Raw genomic sequence first — 23,315 nt, 5'->3', positions numbered from 1 at the left:
TAACTAAGGAGGGCAGTATATCATGTATCGAGACTGCATAATTCGGCAATGGCTCTTGCAAAATGGTCTTTTTTTTTCCTATTGAAAAAATCATGCTTGGAACAGCTCTCAAGCATACATAGTCCTGCCCGGGATTGGACCACAAGACTTCTCCACCTAACCATTGGACCATATTCTCGGGACTTTTCAAATTGTTCTTATCACAATACTATAGTCAATGCATCATCACCTAGGATGCTTATTGACTTTGTGGTGAATACGTTGGAGATACCAGCAATGTTGAGCGTTGGAAGGAATGATTTAAATGAGGGTGATGGGACTTGTCATGGAGATCAGTGTAATTGTGAGTTTAGTTTTTCTGCCGAGTCTTCTCGAGCCATTATGTAGGGGATACAAAGAGATCAAAAGGCTCATCGTGGTTATGCAAACACAGATGACAATCCAAAGGTATCGCACAATGCATACACATAATTAGAGTCCTTTCGAGGACCGATGTTCAGAACTGAGGGGTACCTGCGAATGCTTTTTCCTGATTATATACATTATATTCGGGTTGTTTTCAAGGATTCGAATAGAAAAAGAACACAAGTGTCGCCGGGATTAATACACGACATTTTTCTTCTTAGTTCTGTAATCTATCTTCTGAAAACAAAGAGGGGCTTAAGGTGTGTTGTAGGTTCTGGAATGAAACATTTGGTGAGAATGCCAAACTTACAAATCTGGAGAAACCACTTTTTCTTACAAATGCCTAGCTACTTATTTTTTTTATAGAAACAATTGACCATTTCTCTATGTTTAATGCACATTATTTTCTGAGCCTTCGATATTAAGCGAACGTTTTTTTTAATTGTGACTTGGGCTTATTTGCTAGTTATGTACCAAAGAATATTCAACTTTGGCCTCATAACCTCGGACTAATACCACTTGAACATTCATAACAATGTACGATATAATCAATTTTTAATGTTGACATGCTTGCAAAATTAACATTTGAAAAGATAATCATGGTTTTGATTTGTGTCGAGAAATCTTTACAGTATTGCGAAATGTTATCAATTTGATAATAAATCAAAACAAGGGTAGCTGCGGAGCAGCGAGTCCCCGCCCTCTGCTGAGCTAGTGCTTTCGATTGAGTAATATGAGAGCCTAATTACGATTTTGCCCAGTTATTTTGATTATGGAGCAAATAAAAAAAAGTGATTTTGAAAGTGAAAAGCAAAGAGATGGTTGGTTTCTTAGAAATCATAAATCATATTGCACTTGAACGTAGCCGACTTGCTGATGATCTGTTTGAAACCGTCTTGAAGGGGATTTGATGGAGGAATCTTTGACCAATAAACAAATTGATTTTGACCCAAACTAAATAATCCTAAAGCCTACAATGGAGGCTAGGTCTATAACAATTGACCCAAGCATGAAACCCATGTTTTAACAAGTCAATTAGATCAATAATAAAAATTCTTTTTGCTTTCTTTTGACAAATATATTACATTTTGTCTTCAAATACAATTATGAAGACCAAACCTAGTTACATATGACCATAGAGGTAAATGGAATAAGTTTAGGCACTGCAATGCCACATACTAGATTCCTCACCAGGGCAATCTATCCATTGGTCTCTCAACAATTTAGGCACCGCAATGCCACAGAGTAAATTCCTGATCAGGGCAATCTATCTGGGTGGGACTAAGATGGACTCAAGCTTTTAGCCTTTCTAGGTACCATCAAACTTACTTGCTAACCATCAACCCAGAGATCCAGGTGTGTGTCAGAGCTGAATGACCAACACCACCTTTCTTACTTTGGGAAATAGACATCAACACAAAGTGCCGGTTAGATGTCCTCCCAGGAAATGCTTCACTCACAAAGCCTCAACACCCCTTTGATCCAACGGATCAAGAACAACAAATCTTTCTCGATCAAATTGATCGGTAACCCGCATGCTATTAAAATATTCGAGAGATTTACTTGTACAAACACAACCCCAAGCAATAATATACTTTCACATGTTTATAAACAAATATAAACCTTGGGGTTGTTCGAGATGTTGCTTTTCAACTCAGTAGGACTATCAACCAAATCTTCTATACATGTTATGCATACTTTCAAGCAAAACATGTGATACCAAGAACATGATTTCATTTCTCAAGTTAGATCTCCTACATAACCATGGAGGATAGAATCCTATGAAAAGTTATTCCTTCTTTCAATCAAGGACTCTTGCTTAAAATCCTAGATTACTTGTAGATCCTATAGGAAGAGGATTAAGGTTGTAATATGTTATCTAGAGAGTACACTGTTTATCCTAGACTAGATTTCAACAAGGATTATATGAACCAAATAGAAATCTAAAAGATTATAAATATACCTTGTGTTCACGTACCTTTGATTTAATAGCTCATTAGATTTGTTGCAAGTGTAACTTGTTGAATACTTACCTGATTCTATTGAGTTGGCACCTTGTGCTTGTACTTAATAGATCTCCACAGGAAGTTGTACCGAGTTCCCTTTCTTCAATGAGTTGAATGTACTTCTTTACTTCTTTGACCTTATCATTGCTTCAACGCTTAGTGCTTCAACAATTTAATGAGCCCGATTTTTTTTTTTTTTTTGAAATTTATAGCGAAGTCATCACTGTGATTGTGACTTTACCGAGAAACTATGAACCCAACCTCTGAATCTGATTCGAAGTGTCTCCTTGTGGTATGCCGAAACTATGTTCCTTGATTCCACTGAAAAATTTCCCTGTGATCTCAGTGAAGTTACATTTCTTCTAGAATGGGGCTTCACCGATCCTTACTTTCTGAAAAGATCTGAACTTATCTTGCTAAGGTATGTCGAGATGTATTACTGTGACATCCAAATTTCCTTCTGAGATTTTGCACTGAACTTTCACTGCTCTTGTTTTTGAGATTGACCGAGCTTATTTACTATATGAAATATTGGAACCCATCATTAGGACATTCAAACCTTCTACTTCTTCTTCAAAGTGTCTTGAACTAGCTTACTATAATCTTAGTTCCATTAATTCAGAAATGTCCATTTTGATTTTGATTTAATTGATATGTTCTTCAAGACAATAACCTTTCACTGAGGATGCTTCAAAGATGTATAAGTGGTCTTCAAATTGCCTTTGACCTTGACCATAGCTCTGATACCATGTTGATAAATCCAAGGAGTGGCAGTAACACGATTTTTCTTATTAATGAAATTATCTTGTGATGTTTTTCATTATTATTATTTGTTATTTTGAACTATCTTTTCTCATCATCAAGACTAATGCCAAGCAACAAATAAAAGAGAACACAAGATGTAGGCACGCTTTCAGGGAAGAACCCCACTTTAGGGGAAAACCCAATCAAAGTTCTTCCTTCAGCTGATTCATGATGAGACGACCAAGACCCTTACAACTTAGACTCGATGCTACCTCCATCAAGTCATCCTCCTTTCACTGTGTTTTCATATCAATATCTATTTCACACTGTTATAATACTGAGACCTCATAACATCGAAACTTCATTTTTGAGTTGAGACCGAGACCTTCTTACTGCAAAACTTCTCACTGTTGTGGCACCGAATCCTTATCATTGAGGTTACACTGAGACAGAGTGCACCGAGATTGTGTTATGTAGTAGCACCGAAACTATGATAACACCGAGTGATAACACCTCACTGTGATTTCATTATCTTACTGTGATATCATTGAGAGTATACCTTGTGATATACGAACTTCATTTCAGAGATATCTGAACTTGTTCTTCTGTGTAATAGCACTGAAAACAATTCACTATAATCCGCAATAATCTTAGAGATCCGACCTTCTGTGGGAGCACCGAAATCATCCGAGCTCCTGTAGTGACACCGAAAATTATCCTCTGAAATTCCTATCCGAACTTGTGATCTGAGCGAAGGCCTTAGGCTAGTATTCATTGTGGTTTCTTCTTGAAATAAGTCGACATGACTTCATGAACAATTGTGTCTTCATTTATGGTTAGGCCAAAATGAGATTACTTGAACATAGCCGACTTGCTGATGATCTATTTGAAACCGTCTTGAAGGAGTCTTGATGGAGGAGTCTTTGAAAAATAAACAAATTGACTTTGACCCAAACTAAATAATCCTAAAGCCTACAATGGAGGCTTGACCTATAACAATTGACCCAAGCATGAACCCCATGATTTACCCAGTCAATTAAATAAGTGAAAAATTCTTTTTGCTTTCTTTTGATAAATATATTACATTTTGTCTTCAAGTACAATTATGAAGACCAAACCTAGTTACATTCTTCAACAAATGTAGATACAACAATAACTGCAACAACCGATTATGCTCACTGAAGATTAGGTGTAGAAGGTGATACAACACAACTTTTTTAAGTATTTGGCCGACTGCTGCTGCTGCTACAAATAGAAAAAAATTTAGATGCTTTCTACTTTATATGTAAGCGACAAATTCAAACCAACAAAAATAAATTATTGATTGTGTTCCAATTAACTGGGTTAAATGTAGTGATGTTTTAACTTGCATTCTTGAAGAAGTGGGCTAAATCTGGAAATGGAGACAGATCATTAGGCCTTGAGAATCAAATCATTGAAGGAGGGAATGCCAGGCATTGGAGGTAACCTACCCCTGTTTATTAGTATCTCTTTTTTGTCTCTCCTCCATAACTCTTAGTTCCCTTTGCGTTTTTATTGCTTGTTGTTCTAGTGCAAATAGATTTTGCCGCCTTTATTTTCCCTTGCAATACTGAAAATAATTCCTCTTTTTACAATATTGGAGATAATTCTCCTCTTTTTTCGTGGTAGGATTGCAAAAAATGGGGAGAAATTGGGAGCACAAAAACACACATCTGGGTACAATACAATACTATTTATAATGCACTATTACAAGACTAGCTTATACATGGTGATCAAAGCTGCGTGAATAGTGACATATCTTTGTTTGGGCGAGGCTCATTAAGGTGGTTGAAACTTTTTGTGAATTCTACTATCCTCCAACCTTATTTTTTCTATCGCTGGGTCCCCATAGCTTACAACATTCCTTCCAATTCCATAACCATAGTCTATAGAGGCAAAGGAGTAAGTAGCATAATGAGGACATAAGTAGGAGTTTTTACCCTCCTAGCTTCCACTCATATGAGAAAAGAACTATGCGAGAATGATAATGGACCAAAAATAGAGCTCCTTAAGGAGAAAGAAGGAGGGAGGGGAGGGCCAGAAAACAACGAGAGATGAAAATTCCCTATTGAGTGAAGGATACAAGGCATTGTAAAATTGTAAAGACGTAGTTATGGCACCACAAAAAAAGGAAGGTAATTTATTGCATATAAGTTTGTGAGGGTAGGATTTTCCATGTACCTTCACACACATTTGAGGTTTTGTTAATGGTGCTGTATTTCGCCAACATTGTAAGGGATCTCCCCGATGTGAAGTCCCAATTAGACCTCACACCGTTTGGTGTAAGAGTCCCATTCGGTTGTACGGCTCGACCATTGTTGAAATGGTTTTCCAAGAAGTGCCTTGGTTACAATAGGACATAAGAGAATACAACGCCTCTTTGGGGCAACAAGAATGTGAGCTTTGTGAGACACTCGATGTAAGGTGTATGAGGGAAACTTCCACAGATGGTGAGGGAAACGAGCCACCGGTTAGAAAAGTAATAATACTATCCTAAAGGGGGACCCGGGAATAAAAGAGATACTTGTTGAGTACCTGCATATTAGTCCACATGATAAACAACAATCGTTAAAGCGTAACAACATCCATTCAATAACAACCATAACTAAGCAACAAAATAGTTCATTAACCTAGCATGTAAATAAAGCAACATATACCGTACACATAACCAAAATAGTCCAACTATATACATGATACATGTATGAAGGAATGCTGACTCATTGAGCTTCTGATAATAAGTGAGAGATCCCAAGTACACTATTACATGAGTGAACCACTGTATCCAATAGAGGAACACGAAGCCAAAACTTGCTTCTCCAAAGAATAATCTATCTCCTATGTAGTTCAATAAGCCAATGCTAAGCCTCCCCTAAAAATCCCCAGTTGCTTGAGTTATGAGGAGATATTTATAACACATACAATGACTCTTGAGCTTCTCATGACTCTTTGAATCCTATGAATATTCATATTCTAATATGATTCATTACATTCCAATGTGTGGCCATTCATATTCCACTTGTGTCCCTTGGAATTCATTACATAACATTTATTACATAAGACAATTTACACATGATATAGTGGCCTGATAAGACAAAATTGCTAAAAGACAAATCATTAAATGGTTAGAACATGTGCTTCTTTATGGAGTTTATTTGTGACATAAGTGTGACATGCTCTAAACTACTTTAAAATGTCTTCGATCCGATTTGGCAAGTCCCCTTTGTAGCACATATTTGCCTCCAATGCTTCTGGCAGTATGTTCTTGGAGCTTGACTGTACATTATTCCACAACCATGAAAGATTCATGTGCACTTTGACTGGTGCAAAGACATATTTCTTATTATAGGCCATTTTGTCACATCTGGTCAATAGGCCTTCAACTGTATCAATCAACATCCTTTGACCTCCTTCTCATCATCATAGCACGTAGCCCTAAGCATATCATTCTTATACATGAGTTTCTGCGTGAAAATACATTGCTTTAGTCATTTTAAGGACTAATGCTCCCTGGCCTCCTACTGGACACAAACAGGTTTATACACTATAGAATGCATTGATCACCTACAGGTTTCTCCACTATGCACCTGTGTTGGTTTTAGAAATTTGGGAAAAAGAGAGAGAATGCTAAAACCTCTTCTTCCAAAAGCTTCTAGGATCTGTTGTAACCATTTACCTCAGATAAAAGTATCGAATCCTATTCTATCCTACCTTGGAGTTTTCATCCCTTCTCCCTTGATCTCATCCTCCCATGAAGAGTGGATCTCAAGCCCTAATTGGTAAAAGGATAAGAATTCATGAACTACCTCCTTCAACTATATATTCAATGCCATCCATAGGCAAGAGGTTGGCTTTTGGAGAGTGATTATACCTTTATGTTTCTTATGTGAGATATATCTTCCCATGCATTAGGGTGATTAGAGGTTCACTTTGTCACAAGGAAAGGACAAGTCAACTTGGAGGATCTCTTTTACAAGATCAACACCTATTTTTGATTATAACTCACTCCATTTCTATTAATGCAATGAGTTCTTTTTTTTCCTATATATGATGTTAACTTATGGTTTCATATACTTCAATACCATGTTGATCTATTGAATAAAGTGATTAGATGATGTTACATAGATTCCGTGGATCGTTGGCTTGTGTTATCTGATTGTGTATGTTCTATTAATAGCGTTCGAAGCTAGGATTGGAGCATTCAAGCCAAAGAAGGAGCGAAGAATATGACAGATTCTAGGCAGGTTTCATCCCATTTTCTATTTACTTCAAGGAAAACATTAATGCCTTTGTATTTCTGTTGTTCTAGGTCGGTCCACTAGGCCTAGGGAAGATACTTCTGTCCGTAGTTGTAGATTCTGCATATCAAATTGGCGACCATACTGGGGATCAGTGTATTCCTTTGGTGGTTTCTTTGTCCATTGTGTTTGTTTTACCTCTTTTCTAGACCTCTGTTGTCTTATCTAGTCAAGAATAGACCTAGGAAGACCTTTCATTGAGTCTCAATTGCAATCCTTGTGCCAGAACTTTGCATCCCTAGACCAACGCACCCTATGGTCTTGTGACGGAGCGTTGCACCCCAGTGGAGCCTTTTTTGAGCCTACGTTGCATAGCACTGATACCTCCTTTGCACCTGCGTTGGCCCTTGGTCATGCACAAATTTGTTTTTGTCTTGATTTTCTCTCTGATCAACCTTCTTCCAGCTACTCTTCCTTGAGTCTTTGAGTGCCTTTTGGTCTCTCTGAAACCTGCATGAGATTTTCTTGTGGTTTTGATTGCCTTTGATGAGATTTTATTTATATTTTCCTTTTTTCTTGTCATTAGGTCATTAGCAAACTTATTTGTTTATTCATTGAGTGCTTGAAAGAATTGGTGTTCCAGTGATCGTTCTGAAAAGTTTTCTTTTATTATTGATTAGACATATATCGTAGTTTTCATCTAAAAAGTAAGTGGAATCCAAAAGAAAAATATTTGCATTTGCATCTAGGGTTTTGTGTGCGAAATTGGAATTCCCTAGTGTGAAATTTCATGTATGAGTCTTAATCACCTACGAGTGACATCACCTTTTCGATAAGATTTTGTTTCATTATTTCTTTTTTCTTGTCAAATTCGGGTTGTATGCATAGATTGATTGTTGAATTTGAAAAGTCACTTTTACATTACAGTTAAAGTTTGTGTGGTTTCTTTTTGTCAGCAATCAAGTTGCATTCATATGTTTCTTTGCATTTGAAACATTAAAAGAAAAGAAAAGAAAAATCTCTTTGCATCGCATATAGGGCTTTGATTTTGATTGGAATAGTGAAGAGATCGATGGTTGCATCACTTGTTTGTTGCATTGTTTATTGATTTCTTCTTCCCCTACTTAGTTAGGCCTTTCATTGTTAAAAGGAAAATGAAAAGAGTTTTTTTCGTCATATTAGTTGCATCATAGGTGTGTTCAGGTGACATCAAGTTTTGAGACTTGAAATTGAAATCTAATTCAATATCAACTTCTAAATTCATTTCAATTAACCTAAGGAGAATTTGAAACTTAACAATAAACATAAAGGTCTAGGCTAGAGATGTGTTCCAACGTCTTTAAACGTAGGAGCTGTCGTTTTTTCCAGCATTGCATTCAAGGGGTGATATCCCGTTCCATGTATGTAACTATATTAGATCGTTCTCCACGTACCTCCAGGTATACCATATGGTGCTCCACGCATAATAAGTATATGAGAACACTCTCATCGAATGATTACGCATTAGACAACACTACTACAGACTACACTTCCACATAACGTCAAGTATATTTTGGAAGTCCACCCTGTTGAGCTAGGTTGTCATTGATGTCAATATGGCAATATTTGGATACTAGAGGATGACATGAAGCCAAGGGGATGCAGAGCAGATTCATGAAGAGACAGGAGCAAGCCCATTAGGATAGCCAAGCCATAAGCAAAGAGGAGTTACCTAAGGAGGCATATCAAAGCATATTATAGGATATCAAAGCAAAAGAGGCATTCATATATGCAAGGAGGTCTTTGAAAGACACTGCCAAGCCAAAGGAGCCACATTGGACTAAGAGGAGCTGCAGGAGGAACCATAAAGCAAGGAGGCATATCAGAGTCATCAGGAGCCATCGGAGGAGCAATGGATGTGTTTAAAACAAAAAGGAGCAGACAGAGTCACCAGAGGAGCATATGGAGACGAAGACGAGCTAACAAAGCACGAAGCACCACCATCGGAGCCATAGAGGAAGCAGACAGAGCTAGAGGAGCCCAAGTGGAGCACACAGAGTGCTGTAACACTATCCACGGCATAAACATGCATATGGCAGCAAAGACCTGTATATGCATTTAATGCAAACAGAGCTATCGGAGGTGGACGATTTAGACTCATATGCAAATACACTGACGGAGTGAAAAAGGTAGAGTTTATATTGTATGAGCAGGCTACGTTATCGGGCTTGTAAAACCCATGTATGCATGCTTTAACAGCTGTTGAACACTGTTGAAAAAGTTGGAGAAAAGTTTCTAAAACATCAAATTCTCCGTTGCTGAAACACCGACACTTGTCAAAAATTTGCTGATACACCAGTTTCAGCGTTGCTGCGACACCAGTTTCGGCGTTGCTGAAACACCAGTTTCGGCGTTGCTGTAACACCAGTTTCGGCGTTGCTGAAACACCAGTTTCGGCGTTGCTGAAACACCAGTTTCGGCGTTGCTGAAACACCTCCGTGACGAAATTATATTTCGACGTTGCTAAAACACCTTCGTGACGAAATTATATTTCGGCATTGCTGAAACACCTTCATGACGACATTATATTTTTGTGACAACACATCAATCGAAGGTAATCGCGAGGAAGATAAAGCGAATGGAGGAGGGAAGCCGGAAGGTCAAGCGAGTGTAGAGGAAGCCGAAGCTCAATAGAGCGAAGAGGAAGCCAAAGAGCCATTGAGTAAGCGAAAACGAATGGACAAAGGTATGAGAATTTATAAAACAGTAAAAACAGAGAGTTGTTGTAGTTGGAGCTATTGTGGTTGTGGCAAAGAACCAGAATGTATGCCAACAGACGCAGTAGAGGTGGTTAAGCGTTGTATGAAGTTGCTGGTGAATGCTGCTGCTGTTGCTGTAGCTGCTGTTGGTGTTGCTGTATGCTGCTGCTGTTGCTGTAGCTGCTGTTGGTGTTGCTGTAGCTGCTGTTGGTGTTGCTGTAGCTGCTGTTGGTGTTGCTGTAGCTGCTGTTGTTGTTGCTGTAGCTGCTGTTGCTATTGCTGTAGCTGCTGTTGGTGTTGTTGTAGCTGCTGTTGGTGTTGCTGTAGCTGCTGTTGCTGTTGCTGTGCTGCTGTTGTTGCTGCTGTTGCTGCTGCTGTTGCTGTTGCTGTTGCTGCTGCTGCTGCTGCTGCTGCTGTTGCTGTAGCTGCTGTTGCTGTTGCTGTTGCTGTAGTTGTTGTTGCGATTGCTGCTGTTACTGCAGCTGCTGAAAGTTGCTGAAATACGCTGTGAAGGCCGTTACAGCTGCTGAAATACGCTGGAGGAAATAGAGGCCATGTGAGGGTCCAACAGAACAGAAATAGGGTGTAGGAGAACATAAAGAGGGATGAAGGACCAACAGAATAGTAGGCAGTCGAAGGGGAGAAACAGCCAGTAGAAAAACAGTCATGCTGAAGCATTCACTACGACAATGAGAACATAAGCTTGAATAGAAAATTGTTCTTTATACAGAGTTTAGTGCAGCTAACAGAAGATTGACTAAAGCTGTGTGAAGACATTATCAGAGAGAAAAATGGCTATTGGAGACTATGTGTGGACAGTGTGCAGAGTTGTAAAGACTCATTCTTAAGAAGACTGGTTGTCATTGATACTGTAGCTTGGAGACTACAGTGAAGTTGTAAATAGATAGAACTCAGCAGAGAAGAGTTCTGAGAGCAGAAGGATTGGAATCCTTGGGGTTGGTGCCTCAAAAGTGAGAAGGATTGGAGTCCTTGGGCTGGTGCCTAAGAAGTAAGTAGGATTGGAGTCCTTGGGGTTGAAGCCTCAGAAGTAGGAAGGATTGAAGTCCTTGAGAGTTTGTGCTCCTAAGTCCAAGATTGGTGTCTTGGCAAAATAGAGTTGGTGCTCTGGAGGTTGGAGCCTCACCAAAGTCAAGTTGGAGCTTGGAAACTGATTGCAACCATCTATATATTGTATCTATTTTACTGCACAGTTTATATTAATAAAAGCATTTATTCTTGCTGTTCATCTTGTGTTCTAAATATATATGTTTTAACTGGTAAAACAATAGTGGGAAAAAGAAATACAGATTCACCCCCCCTCTCAGTATTTCCAACACACCATAGGTTGCTATCCATCCATAGGTAACCAATTTGGCCTCCTTGTACATCGTGATACACCGTGATACACAACACAACATTCGGGGAGATTTCTTGCATATACGTTAAGTCCTTGGTTCTCCAAGGTGTATATTGTAGTTCACATTTGCTTGGTAAAATTTTTGCTTAGTTTACCCCTTTGTTTTATTTTATGTTGTTAATTTATAAAATCAATTAATTGATCATGAAATAACATCCTCTTCGTGGAAAAACTCCTTAATAGATCTTAGGTTGGGACTAATGGCAACGGTTCTTGAGTCCACCAATCAATGAAACCCCTCTTCCTAGTCCTTTTCCTATTTTTGGAAATATTGGTGCTCATTATATGGAAACGTTATTTCTTCCCAGATTTACCATTGGTTTTCCAGTTTGGTTGTTTTTGACCCTTATGGTTCCAAATGTCCAAACTGCTTCTCAACCAAGTTCTCCTCCGCCTGATCCATTTCCTTCTTCGCCTGTTCGGTCTTCTTCCTCTTCGTCTGGTGAAAGCTTCCAAGTTAGTAACCAGGTAGCTAAGAAGAAGAATGAGAAAAACAAGCAGGGGGGAAACCAAGCAACCATAGCTATAGATGTAACTAGTATGGAGGAACCTTCCAATCGGCTCTGCAAAGTTAAATTCCCTTGCATGTTATGTAAGGGTGACCACCTTCTTAGAGATTGTCCTGGTATTCCCAAGATATTAGAAAAGTGGTCCACAAGCTTACATCAACCTTTGTAATCAACTTTTGGAGATCATGCTGGTGATAAACACTCAACTAGTGATAGTAAGGTCCATGGGAAAAATGGTAAAGTCAAATTTCCCTGTAATTTATGTGAAGGGAATCATCCTATTCACCTTTGTACTTATATGGATGAAGCCTCATAAGTGTTGGAAAACCTTTCAACTTCTCAGCCTCAACTCTTGGCTGGTTACCGAAAGATTTCTCCCAATCCTCCACTAGTTGATGAAATGATTGATCATAATACTTCTCCATTCAATCCCACTCTCTCTAAACATGAAACCCATGAGTCCATTCCTGACCAACCATTGGTTGGGAAAATGGTTGACTCGATTCCACCTTCAGTTGATCGTACCTTTCTTGTAGAGAGTGAACTTCATACCACTAAGGTTCTTCTCATTTCTTTAGTTCTAATGATTTGGAGGATAGTTCTCCCTTTCCTACAACACTGAAAAGAAATTCTCCCATTCCCATAGCACAAGGGGGAAGTTCTCCCATTCCCATGGTACCACCTCCAAGCAATATGGTCACTTTGATTGGAGTCGACTGGCAGGATATTGTCTTCGTAACTTGTGCCTATTACCCATGATCTGTTGGCTTTTAATAGAGGAACCAGTCAACCATTATGGATCCTTCCTAAGTTACCTATTACTTTGGGAGGAAAGGATGTCTATATCGATGTGATGGTAGTCCAATGACCTTTGGATTTTAATTTACTCTTTGGGCGTGACTATGTTTATATCATGGGAGATCTTTTCTCTTCACTCTTTCATGTGATGTGCTTCCCACATGAAGGAATAATTGTGACCATTGACCATCTTTCGTTCATTTGTCCTAATTTGACTCCCAATCAACCAACATCCCTAAAAAATCCTTATATGCAAGTGGTATCTTCCCCACCATAGGTTAATTATGTGCAAACCTGTCCCATTCACATGACTACCAATGAAGATGAGATTTTCATTCTCTTCTCAACTGTAGAAATTTCTCGTTTCCCACTCCGGTTTTCAGTTTCACCTTATTTATCCAACATAGTTAAATGCCCTTTCCCATATCCATACATTCAACAACTGAAAAAAATAAATTTTGCTGAAAACACAAATTATGGAAATATAACAGAATGCTGGAAAATGCAGAAATAAATATCAGCACATACAAACAACGATTTAACACATTTAAACACAGTGATTTTTGGTCAAAGTGACCCTGGAAAAACCCCCTACAACTCTTGGGGAAAACCAGTTCGAAATCTCCTTATTTTTGGAAAATGCTTTTACAGTAAGAGAAATATTCAACAAAAAATCAGCAAGCAAACTTTTACAACTTATCTCGTTTTCCGTGTCTCACAACCAACTGGAAAAACTTGCAAACAGCAAAATAGAACAGCAATAAATGCTGTACGACCTCTTCAAAAACTGCTGTACGGCCTCCTCGAAAACTGCTGTACGACCTCCTCCAAAACTACTGTACGACCTTTTCCAAAACTGTTGTACGACCTCCTCCAAAACTGCTGTACGACCTTCTCCAAAAATGCTATACGGCCTCCTCCAAAACTGCCTTTCACTGTGTGCTAACTCAGCTGTACGAACTTGCTGAAACGTTGCCTTGGAATGTGTGCCAAGCTGTTGCCTCCTTCTCCTCACTGTCCAGAAATCTCCCTTGCTCTCTTGCTCTCCTTCTCTCAATCTGCTCATGAAAGAATGAATGACCTTTTCCTCCTTTAATCTAACCCTAAGCGACTTTTGGAGAATCCCTAAATCCAATGGCTGAAATAGATTGAGATCTAGGGCTGTGATTAAATGCTCATTTAAATCTCACTTTCTATTTTTTAATTCACCCCACTTTAATAAACACCCACTTAGTCATTTATTTCCAAAGTCATTTTTCCTTTCTAGTTTTACATTGACTTTATTAAAGTCACTTTAAAATTAGACTTTAGTAACTTTATCAATTAAAGTCACTTTAAAATTAGACTTTAGTAACTTTATCACTTAAAGTCACTTTTAAATTAGATTTGACTTTATAAAAAATTTAAAGTCACTTTAGGAGAAAAATTAAATTCATTTGGACCCTTTTCCCTAGGCCAAAGATCAAAGACTTAGGGAACCAACTGTCCTCCGGTACCAAATTTCAACACTCCCTCTTACCGAGGAAGGTGTTCCTCACCACATCCATCTTGTCTCTAAAGTAGACATGCTTGCTCCGTGGTAAGGCTTTGGTAAGAATATCTGCACCTGCTCATCAGTGGGAATATACTCAAGCTTCACAGCTCCCTTCTGAACATAGTCTCTGATGAAATGATATTTGATCCCGATATGCTTTGACCTGTCATGAAACACTAGATTCTCCGTGAGTTTAATGCAACTCTGATTATCATAGTAAATCACTGAAGGTCTCAACGACTGACCAAATAAGCCAAACAACATCTTGCGAAGTCAGATGGCCTCACAACTAGCTAGACTGGCTGCCATATACTCTGCGTCCGCTGAACTCAATGCTACTGACTGCTGCTTCCGATTGAACCATGACACTACTGTCGAACCCAACCCAAAACAACACCCTGAAGTGCTCTTCCTATCAGAAGCAAAACCTGCCCAATCAGAATCAGTATAACCTGCCAGTCTCATTCCATCCCCTGCCTGTAGTCCAAACCATAATCCATTGTCCCCTGCAAGTATCGCAAAATGTGTTTTGCAGCCACCCAGTGAACCTTCCTAGGTTCACATATAAACTGACTCATCGTGTTGACTGCAAAACAAATATCTGGTCTAGTGTTTACCAAATACATCAAGGAACCAATCAGCTGCCTATATAATGTGGGATCCACCAACTCAGAATCTGAAGCATGAAGCTTCTTCCAGTTGGTGATCATCGGTGTCGACATGGATCTACAATCCTCCATGTGGAATCTAACAAGGATGTCCACAATATACTTCCCCTGCCCCAGGAAGAAATGCCCCTCCTCCTGCCACACCTCCAAACCCAAAAAGTAATGCATCAAGCCGATGTCCTTCATCTCAAACTCCCCCACAAGATCTCTTTTGCAGTGTTGTATGAGTCTCTCTGCACCTGTAATGACCACGTCATCCACATACAGCACCAGAATGAGAGGCTCCTCACCTATCACAATATAGTAAAGGTTCGGATCTGCCTCACTCTTTGTGAAACCCATCCCCTGCAAGTATGTATCTATCCTGGAGTACCGAGCTCTGGGAGCTTGCTTCAGGCCATAAAGGGCCTTCTTCAGTCTGCACACATGGGACTCCTTCCCATGCACCTCAAAGCCCTGTGGCTGCTCAATCTACACCTCCTCTTGTATGAAGCCATTGAGAAATGCAGTCTTCACATCCATCTGGTGGATCTTCCAACCCATCTCTGCTGCTATCGATATAATGGAGCGGATCGAAGTATTTCGAGCCACGGGAGCGAAGGTCTCCTCATAATCAACTCCCTCTACCTGGGAGAATCCTCTAGCCACAAACCTCGCTTTAAATTTCTTAATGCTGCCATCTGCAACATGCTTTACCTTGTAAAGCCATCTGGAAGTAACCACGGATTTTCCCTCAGGCCTCGGCACTACCTCCTAAACATCATTCTTCATGATAGAAGAATACTCCTCCTGCATGGCCTCTCTCCATACCTGCTGGCTCGCTGCCTCCTCATAGCTAGAAGGCTCAGAGTCAAGGATGCTGGTAGCCATTGCCATATAGCTACAAAACCTCTCAGGTGGTCTACTCTCTCTGACCAGCCTCTTAGGTTCAGCAACAGATGTGGCATCTTTCAAGGTGTCCTGAAGCCACTTGGGCTTCCTCTTCCCTGAGCGTACTTCTCCCATTGGAGAATGAAACTCCTCCTCCTCATCATCATCAGGAGCCTGAACTCCTGACTATCTGTCTACTGTCCTCCTGCCTGCACCTGAACCTGTAGAAGCTAAGGTACCGTGTGAGCTGTCCATCAGTGGTCTCCCTAGTGAACTGCTCTGTGGATTGCTCTGCATGCTGCCCGGAGCACCACCCCTCTGGCTCGGCGAGCCATTGCTCACTGACGGACCTGACATCCTCATAGATGTACCTCCGGATCCTCCCGATCCCTGCCCACTGGATCCCTGCGACTGACTCAACTTCTGCTAAGGGTCTCGCTGATCCAGATACTCTAACTCCCGTGACCTCCTAAAGGCCCTGTTCTCTCGAACTTCACATCTCGCCTGACAACAACTTTCCTCTGTGCAGGAATGTAAATCCGAAAGGCCTTTGAGGTCTCACTGTAGCCCACAAAGATACCCTTTTCTGCGGTGGGTTCTAGTTTGGTCCTCTTCTCCTTGGGTATGTAGGAGTATGTAATGCACCCAAAGATACGAAGATGACCAATATCAGGCTTCTTCTGAGAAAAAGCCTCCTCCGGAGTCATGTGCCCCAAGGCACGATGCAGACTCCTGTTCTGCAAATAAACAGCTGTGTTACAGGCCTCTGCCCACAAGAACATTGGAAACCCCTGATCATGTAACATGGCTTTGGCAGCCCCTCCGATGGATCTGTTCTTCCTCTCTGCAACCCCGTTCTGCTGGGGGTTGTAAGGAACAGTGGACTCCTTCCTAATGCCTGCCTCCACACAATAGTCAACAAACTCTCCAAGGGTGTACTCTCCCCCATTGTTCGACCTCAGGGACTTGATATTTCGACCTGCTTGTGTCTTTACAAGAGCTCTAAACTCCTGAAACCGCTTGAAGACTCACTCTTGGTCTTCAAGAAATAAATCCAGGTCCTCTTGGAGTGATCATCAATGAATAAAACATAGTACTCATATCCACTCAAGGAAACATGAGACATCCGACTGCTCATCGGAATGAATCAAATCAAGTATCCCAGTCGCTCTGCTGTCTGCTGGGAAAAGGGGATTTGGCAAACTTGCCCATCACACATCCTCTGCAACTATCAAAGTGATCAATACTGAAATCTGGCACACCTGTAGTGATCTCCCGCAAGGTCCTCAAGGCTCCATGATACATATGCCCCATCCTGCAGTGCCAATTCTCACACAACTCAGAACTGCTAGCTCTGGTGTCGGTACTACTGCTCAATGCCAAAAGGGTCTGGAATGCAAACTTGTACACCTTTGCATGGCATACACCTATCTCTCTCGCTGAATCAGTGGGAGTGCCCCTGGGATACATCAACACCTGTCCTCTGTCCTCCAAAGCTGAGACGGATATGAGGTTCTTCCTCATCCTTGGCACATAAAGAACATCTGACACTTTCAAGGGAGGTTTGGACTCCCTCTGAAATGTCAGTGTCCCCACACCGACTGCTCTAACAACTCTGTCATCACCGAGTACTACCTCTATATCTATGCCACTCTCTGAAAGCTCTGAGAAGAACTCACAGACTCCTGTCATATGACGTGAAGCCCCACTGTCTACATACCAGATACCCAAAGATGCTCCACTAATCGAGGGAAAAGCATGCTCACTCTGAACCTGTGTGGCAGGTGATCCTGCACTAGAGGACTCACATGCAGTGAACCCAAACTCCCGGTCAAAACGATCTGCAAAGTTCTCAACCTCTGCTGAAGCTGCCATGATCTGGTTTCTTCTTCTCCGGACACACAACTGCATAGTGTTCCATCTTTTGACAATTCCAACACTTCACCTTGGAATAGTCCTTTTGTTTTTTACCCTGTTTACTTTTACCTTTGCCTTTTCCCCCACCATTGCTTGTGGAAGCCTATTTCTTCCCTTTGCCTTTCTTGCCTCCTGCCAACAGTGTTACATCCTCATCCTGCTCAACTGGCTTGGCTTCCCCAAGCTGACCTTTCCTGATTTCTGTCTGAACGCAATCATCCCAAAACCTCTCCCATGTGGGAAGGGTCTCACGTGCACAAACCCCATCAGCAAAGTTCATCCATGAACGGGGGAGGCCATTCACTGCAATCCGCACCAACTCAGTAGGTGGAATGACCTCTCCAACTGCTGCTAACTCATCTCTCACATTAGTAATATTTGTGAGATATCTAGCTGCACTATCATTACCCATCTTAATGGTCTTCAGCTTCTCCTTCGTGACCATTTTCTGGTTCTTATTGGTACTCTGGTAGAGTTTGGACAATGCTGTCGACATCTCATGGACATTTCTCTTTCCTCTCACATGAGGAATGCAATGGTCTTTGACTCCGTCTAGAATCAGTCTCTTACCCTTGTTGTTCTTTCTATTATAAGCAACCAACTGAGTAGCATCAGTAGGCACAACAACAGGGTTCTGGGTGGTATGCACCATCATGTCCCAGACTTTTGCCTCCTCAAAGATACTCTGCATTCTCTCCTTCCAAACGCTGTAATTGGTATGCCCATCCAACCTATCCTCCACCCTCAATCCCAATGACATCCTGCTATTCTAAAACTGAAAAATAGCACTGCTGCAGTAAAGATAAAACTGATGTTTGTAAAAAATCAGTTTGCTGGGATTTTCTGAGTCAAAAATCAGTAGGCTGTAATTTTCCTCCTCGCTGTCCCAAGCTGCACTTCAGCACTCAAGCTCTGATACCATGTAGAAATTTCTCATTTCCCTCTCCAGTTTTCAGTTTCACCTTATTTCTCCAAAATAGTTAAATTCTCTTTCCCATATCCATACATTCAACAACTGAAAAAAATAAATTTTGCTGAAAACACAAATTCTGGAAATATAACAGAATACTGGAAAATGCAGAAATAAATATCAGCACATACAAACAACCATTTAACACATTTAAACACAGTGATTTTTGGTCAAGGTGACCCTGGAAAAACCCCCTACAACTCTTGGGGAAAACCAGTTCGAAAGCTCCTTCTTATTTATAGAAAATGCTTTTACAGTAAGAGAAATATTTAGCAAAAAATCAGCAAGCAAACTTTTACAACTTATCTCGTTTTCCGTGCCTCACAGCGAACTGGAAAAACTTGCAAACAACAAAACAGAACAGCAATAAATGCTATATGGCCTCCTCCAAAACTGCTGTACGACCTCCTCCAAAACTGCTGTACGACCTCCTCCAAAACTGTCTTTCACTGTGTGCTAACTCAGCTGTACGGACTTGCTGAAACGCTGCCTTGGAATGTGTGCCAAGCTGCTGCCTCCTTCTCCTCACTGTTCAGAAATCTCCCTTGCTCTCTTGCTCTCCTTCTCTCAATCTGCTCATGAAAGATTGAATGACCTTTTCCTCCTTTAATCTAACCCTAAGTGACTGTTGGAGAATCCCTAAATCCAATGGCTGAAATAGATTGAGATCTAGGGCTGAGATTAAATGCTCATTTAAATCTCACTTTCTATTTTTTAATTCACCCCACTTTAATAAAGACCCACTTAGTCATTTATTTCCAAAGTCACTTTTCCTTTCTAATTTTACATTGGCTTTAGTAAAGTCACTTTAAAATTAGACTTTAGTAACTTTATCAATTAAAGTCACTTTAAAATTAGACTTTAGTAACTTTATCACTTAAAGTCACTTTTAAATTAGATTTGACTTTATAAAAAATTTAAAGTCACTTTAGGAGAAAAATTAAATTCTTTTGGACACTTTTCCCTAGGCCAAAGATCAAAGACTTAGGGAACCAACTGTCCTCCGGTACCAAATTTCAACACTCCCTGTTACTGAGGAAGGTGTTTCTCACCACACCCATCTTGTCTCTAAAGTAGACATGCTTGCTCCGTGGTAAGGCTTTGGTAAGAATATCTGCACCTGCTCATCAGTAGGAATATACTCAAGCTTCACAGCTCCCTTCTGAACATAGTCTCTGATGAAATGATATTTGATCCCGATATGCTTTGACCTGTCATGAAATACTGGATTCTCCGTGAGTTTAATGCAACTCTGATTATCATAGTAAATCACTGAAGGTCTCAACGGCTGACCAAATAAGCAAAACAACATCTTGCGAAGTCAGATGGCCTCACAACTAGCTAGACTGGCTGCCATATACTCTGCGTCCGCTGAACTCAATGCTACTGACTGCTGCTTCCGATTGAACCATGACACTACTGTCGAACCCAACCCAAAACAACACCCTGAAGTGCTCTTCCTATCAGAAGCACAACCTGCCCAATCAGAATCAGTATAACCTGCCAGTCTCATTCCATCCCCCTGCCTGTAGTCCAAACCATAATCCATTGTCCTCTGCAAGTACCGCAAAATGTGTTTTGCAGCCACCCAGTGAACCTTCCTAGGCTCACATATAAACTGACTCATCGTGTTGATTGCAAAACAAATATCTGGTCTAGTGTTTACCAAATACATCAAGGAACCAATCAGCTGCCTATATAATGTGGGATCCACCAACTCAAAATCTGAAGCATGAAGCTTATTCCAGTTGGTGATCATCAGTGTCGACATGGATCTACAATCCTCCATGTGGAATCTAACAAGGATGTCCACAATATACTTCCCCTGCCCCAGGAAGAAATGTCCCTCCTCCTGCCACACCTCCAAACCCAAAAAGTAATGCATCAAGCCGATGTCCTTCATCTCAAACTCTGCCACAAGATCTATTTTGCAGTGCTGTATGAGTCTCTCTGCACCTGTAATGACCAAGTCATCCACATACAACACCAGAATGAGAGGCTCCTCACTTATCACAATATAGTAAAGGTTCGGATCTTCCTCACTCTTTGTGAAACCCTCCCCTGCTTATATGTATCTATCCTGGAGTACCAAGCTCTGGGAGCTTGCTTCAGGCCATAAAGGGCCTTCTTCAGTCTGCACACATGGGACTCCTTCCCATGCACCTCAAAGCCCTGTGGCTGCTCAATCTACACCTCCTCTTGTATGAAGCCATTGAGAAATGAAGTGTTCACATCCATCTGGTGGATCTTCCAACCCATCTCTGCTGCTATCGATATAATGGAGCAGATCGAAGTATTTCGAGCCACGGGAGCGAAGGTCTCCTCATAATCAACTCCCTCTATCTGGGAGAACCCTCTAGCCACAAACCTCGCTTTGAATTTCTCAATGCTGCCATCTGCAGCATGCTTTACCTTGTAAAGCCATCTGGAAGTAACCACGGATTTTCCCTCAGGCCTCGGCACTACCTCCCAAACATCATTCTTCATGATAGAAGAATACTCCTCCTGCATGGCCTCTCTCCATACCTTCTGGCTCGCTACCTCCTCATAGCTAGAAGGCTCAGAGTCAAGGATGCTGGTAGCCATTGCCATATAGCTACAAAACCTCTCAGGTGGTCTACTCTCTCTGACCGGCCTCTTAGGCTCAGCAACAGATGTGGCATCTTTCAAGGTGTCCTGAAGCCACTTGGGCTTCCTCTTCCCTGAGCGTACTTCTCCCATTGGAGAATGAAACTCCTCCTCATCATCATCAGGAGCCTGAACTCCTGACTATCTGTCTGCTCTCCTCCTGCCTGCACCTGAACCTGTAGAAGCTAAGGTACCGTGTGAACTGTCCATTAGTGGACTCCCTAGTGAACTGCTCTGTGGATTGCTCTGCACGCTGCCCGGAGCACCACCCCTCTGGCTCGGCGAGCCACTGCTCACTGACGGACCTGACATCCTCATAGATGTACCTCCGGATCCTCCTGATCCCTGCCCACTGGATCCCTGCGACTGACTCAACTTCTGCTAAGGGTCTCGCTGATCCAGATACTCTAACTCCCGTGACCTCCTAAAGGCCCTGTCCTCCTCGAACTTCACATCCCGCCTGACAACAACTTTCCTCTGTGCAGGAATGTAAATCCGAAAGGCCTTTGAGGTCTCACTGTAGCCCACAAAGATACCCTTTTCTGCGGTGGGTTCTAGTTTGGTCCTCTTCTCTTTGGGTATGTAGGAGTATGTAATGCACCCAAAGATACGAAGATGACCAATATCAGGCTTCTTCCGAGAAAAAGCCTCCTCCGGAGTCATGTGCCCCAAGGCACGATGCGGACTCCTGTTCTGCAAATAAACAACTGTGTTACAGGCCTCTGCCCACAAGAACATTGGAAACCCCTGATCATGTAACATGGCTTTGGCAGCCCCTCCGATGGATTTGTTCTTCCTCTCTGCAACCCCGTTTTGCTGGGGGTTGTAAGGAACAGTGGACTCCCTCCTAATGCCTGCCTCCACACAATAGTCAACAAACTCTCCAAGGGTGTACTCTCCCCCATTGTTCAACCTCAGGGACTTGATATTTCGACCTGTTTGTGTCTCCACAAGAGCTCTAAACTCCTGAAACCGCTTGAAGACCTCACTCTTGATCTTCAAGAAATAAATCCACGTCCTCTTGGAGTGATCATCAATGAATAAAACATAGTACTCATATCCACTCAAGGAAACAGGAGACATCCGACTGCTCATCGGAATGAATCAAATCAAGTATCCCAGTCGCTCTGCTGTCTGCTGGGAAAAGGGGATTTGGCAAACTTGCCCATCGCACATCCTCTGCAACTATCAAAGTGATCAGTACTGAAATCTGGCACACCTGTAGTGATCTCCCGCAAGGTCCTCAAGGCTCCATGATACATATGCCCCATCCTGCGGTGCCAATTCTCACACAACTCAGAACTGATAGCTCTGGTGTCGGTACTACTGCTCAATGCCAAAAGGGGCTGGAATGCAAACTTGTACACCTTTGCATGGCGTACACCTATCACTCTAGCTGAATCAGCGGGAGTGCCCCTGGGATACATCAACACCTGTCCTCCCCTGTATAGTACCTCATATCCTCTGTCCTCCAAAGATGATACGGATATGAGGTTCTTCCTCATCCTTGGCACATAAAGAACATCTGACACCTTCAAGGGAGGTTTGGACTCCCTCTGAAATGTCAGTGTCCCCACACCGACTGCTCTAACAACTCTATCATCACCGAGTACTACCTCTATATCTGTGCCACTCTCTGAAAGCTCTGAGAAGAACTCACAGACTCCTGTCATATGACGTGAAGCCCCACCGTCTACATACCAGATACCCAAAGATGCTCCACTAATCGAGGGAAAAGCATGCTCCCTCTGAACCTGTGTGGCAGGTGATCCTGCACTAGAGGACTCACACGCAGTGAACCCAAACTCCCGGTCAAAACGATCTGCAAAGTTCTCAACCTCTGCTGAAGCTGCCA

The sequence above is a fragment of the Pinus tabuliformis genome, chromosome 4_1, assembly GCF_031772625.1.
Source record: "Pinus tabuliformis cultivar Carrire ecotype Pingquan chromosome 4_1, CPIR1, whole genome shotgun sequence".
In the NCBI taxonomy this organism is placed as follows: Eukaryota; Viridiplantae; Streptophyta; class Pinopsida; order Pinales; family Pinaceae; genus Pinus; species Pinus tabuliformis.
The sequence above is the reverse complement of the archived record's forward strand: the minus strand, read 5'-3'. Positions refer to the sequence as shown.